A 4,175-nucleotide genomic window follows, 5' to 3' on the forward strand; every position below is an offset into this window, starting at 1 on the left:
CTGCAACTCACTGGGATTGGTCTATAATTTAAATTTGTGTTGTTGCTTTTTTATAATTTTTGAGTAAAAATGTCGATTTTACAAGAAAAATTGGTAAGCATTTGCTCCATAAAATGGCAAAAAAAAAAAAAAAATTCAATAAAAAAATATGCTAATTCGTTACATCGTCGCAATATTTGATTTAAGAGCTTGGGATGTAGGTACAATGCAATTATTACACACAATTCACAATTAATTAATTAAATTGAGGTATATTATTATAGTTTAGTTTGCACGAAGAAACTATCTACATTTGCATGTATGTATGTGTATTATTGGGTATTGGGTAGTTTGTTGCAATCGCAAATTGCTTGGTGGGAACATAAATGAATTCCAGCCATCAACATGTTGCTCAACAAATGTTGCCCCGCGGTCAAGCAGTACGCACCTAAGTAAACACTTCGAAAAATTAATGGCACAACATGTGTTGGTCGGTCGGCCCAATATGTCCTTTTCCAATGTGTTTGAAATATTTAGAAAATATCACGTAAATATTTTTGCTGCAGCGCTACAAAACGAGGTTTCTTATATAATTTTGAATTATTTTTAGTAGCAAAGAGCGATCATCCGCCAAAATAAATAAAATCAAACTAAAATGTCTAAATAAATTTATGTGAAAAGTTTAATCACACAAAAATGCAACTGCTACCTCGCTTGCTAAAATCAAAATAGTAAAAAAAATTTTCCCAAAGTAATTTCATTAAATCTATGTATTTATAAAGTTTAAATAAAAGCGCAAAATATTATGTAAAGACATAAAAGAAAAACTCTTTTATTTCGAAAACAAATTTCTTTAATTGCTTTGTGTTGCGCCTCGAACCTTTTCAAAGTTTGTACATTTTGTCATCAGATGATCTGAGAGAGTAGCATGAGTAGTAAACTAAATGAAAGCAAAAGAGTAAAATGTCCTTAACATAATTTCATTTTTCATTTCATAAATCGATTGCCAATGGACGGCAGTATATCTCTTCGAAATCTTCAGTGGCGACTGCTTATGTCAACACGGCAGCCTTGGGTTTTTTCTGTTATTTCATGTTTTTCGATGTTTAACTTGAACGCGTTGGTACCGAAGGAGATATTGGTCCTTATTAAAGTAGTAACATTTCATGCGAACAATTTCAAATGCCACCATTTCTTCTTCCACTACTTCGTATCTTTCACGAAGCAGCCTTACGAGCTAAATGTTGATGCAACATGTTGCTCAATATTTACTTAGCATTTTTATTTCTCGGCTAAAAAACTACGGAAGGGCTAGCGCCGGAGACTTGAAGTTTGAGTGTGAAATGTTAAGCTTTTTATAAAGAGCTATATCTCTTAGGACATCAAAGTTGAAACACTCCCAGAGTTTGTGTAAATAAATAAATAAATGCAAGACGCGATAACCTCCGAGGAGATTTGAGGCCGAGCTTCTCTTTCAACTTGCGTCGTAGTCCTTTTAATTGGTAGGGTGGGACCTACATGTTTAACGCCGACAGCGAACGGCAACTGCAAGGCAGATTAATTTTCACTGAAAAGCTTTTCATGGCAGAAATACACTCAAGAGTGCTTGTCAAATCACTTCCGAGAGGCGACCCCACTTAGAAAAACTTTTTTCTCTAAATATTTGATTTTGCCTTGCCCGCGGCTTGAACCCATGATCTTCGGTGTGGTAAACGGACCACGCCACCACACCACGGAGGACGCCAAGATTTTATATATGATTTTGTATAAGATTCTGTATTTGATCAAATACAGCTTGTGGCCCCATCATCTTTAAGGGCAAATAAGAAGGAGCTCAGACATCGCGGACTATGAGTATATTACGTGAACATTGTTTGTACGAAAAATCCGCTTTCGAAAAAATGCAACTGCACGACTTTGCGAAAGAAAATTTTTAGTTTTCGTTTTTGAACAAAACCTCTGTTGCGCAACATTAGCCAAAGAATTAAATTTGAATATAAGATTAAATAAAATATAGTTTACTAATTGACTAAAGTAAATTTGTACATAGAATATAAAGGCGTATTCATAACTATTAAGTTGAAAATTTATGAAAAAATTTAAGATAGAAATACATGTGGTGTTCAATAACGCGTTGTCGCCTGAAAGTATGCAAAGAATTTACTTTCTAATAAATTTAGATAAACTCGGAACTGATGCCATTAAAAGAAGTTGATATCATAGTCATGAGTTCAATGGGGCAAATTCAAAGTGCTGAGGAACAGAGAATAACAATAACACACTAAACTCTGCAGGCTAATCGAAAATATGGGAAATGTAGGGGATTCCAAAGGTAAGACGACGCTTAAGTATGTTTGAAATTTAACAACTACAGTTTTTAGCTAAGCCTATTTAACCTTGGCCATAGTTAAGGATCAAGAAGTGCTTTTGTTACAGTAAATGGGCTGATTTAAACCATGGAAAATTTAAAACATTTTGTGGAACTTCTTTCTCATTCCGATCGCATCTGCTTTACAATAAGGGTAAAATAAATTGAATGCACAACGTTAACAGCGAATCGATTTAGAAGTTTTTTACCGCACACTTATCTTAAAATTGTTGACAACTTACATTATTATCGTTTAGGAGCAAATAATTTTTTCTAGACCTTGCATATTTTTAGGGTATGTAAGTGAAGCTGTTTTTTTTTTTTTTTAATAAGCTAGCATGAGCGTTCCACAAGTTGTTTTTAATCGTGGAATAACTAAAATTCAAAAAAGCAAAATTTAGTTATCATTTTCCTTCTGCCAAATTATTGTATGTTGTATATTGAAACGTCTTTGGGCAGGTTTGGCAATTATATGGATTTTATAGTTATTGTTGTGTTGTCACATAGCTGGCACACTAGCAATAATGACGCATATTTCGGGACACATTGCTCATGCAAATTGTAATTAATTAACTGCATCGATCTCAAGTATAATATATTTATATATATGTATGTTATTTAACTTTTGCTAAAGAGGTAATATTATACACATTGTTATGACATGTTCACATTTTTTTATTGATTATATTTACGTTAGTCATGTACCTTCTCTATTATTATGTCTAGATAAACAAATAATCGATAAATTTCGTGCTTTTCGCATGTTCGCTTTCTACTTTTACTACACTTTTTCTTTTATTAGTTAGTGATTTATTGCATATATTCTCAGTTTCTACTTATGAAAAAAAAAATATATATATAACAAAACGTATTAAATAAAATTAAAATATATTCACTATTTTAGTGCATAGGTGTGTATGTGTGTAGTTTACAAATCTATGTTTGTATGTGTAGATGGTTATTATATATGTATTTATTTTAGCTCACGCAATGCATTTCCTATTTTGTTGCTGTTATTAATTAATTTAATTCTTATGTATATTGGTGGTAATGGTGGGTAAGAATTATTTATTTAATGTTTCAACTTCCACTTTACTTTCTATTTTCTATATATATACATATGTAAATATATATGTACGTATGTACTATGTATTTTTGTGTTGTTTCTTCATCGCTCGATGCTTTTACTTAACAAAACTCAAATCATCACATTTTTTCAGCTGAAAAACTCGCAGTTTTGTCAATTTATAGCATCCAATTAAATTATTTATACCTACATATATATGTACGTACAATAAACGTCATTTACACATAGTAAATATATCTTGCACTAAATAGCTACGATACTTGTTTAGTTTTCTTACAAAACACAACTACAAAAAAATGTATAAAAAAAATTTATTTTAACATAACAAAAGGGGCGTAAACATTTATTATAGTATTATTGAGAAAATAACCTAAAGTGAATTATGGGCTGACTTATTTATGTAAGTATAAGCATACTCAAATGTATGTATTCATATACGTATGTATGTGTGTAAGCTTGGTGTGTTTACTTATGATTAATTCTTTGTTTTGCTTAACTTCATTTAATGTGCTTACTTTTAATTAAAACTAACTGCATATGTTTGTTTGTATGTGTATGTGTGTTAATGTTAACTATAGAAGATAAATTTAAAACTTCACTAGGATCTCGATTTGGACAGGGGTTACAAAACTGTGAAAACGTTTGCTTCTAGAGGCGTTCGCAGTTTGCTGTTTTGTCGAGGCCAATGCTGCGGCACAACCCTTAGCGTACAAACGCGCCACGCACACATACAGCCGCAAT

The sequence above is a fragment of the Eurosta solidaginis genome, chromosome 1 (assembly GCF_040869045.1).
Source record: "Eurosta solidaginis isolate ZX-2024a chromosome 1, ASM4086904v1, whole genome shotgun sequence".
NCBI lineage: Eukaryota > Metazoa > Arthropoda > Insecta > Diptera > Tephritidae > Eurosta > Eurosta solidaginis.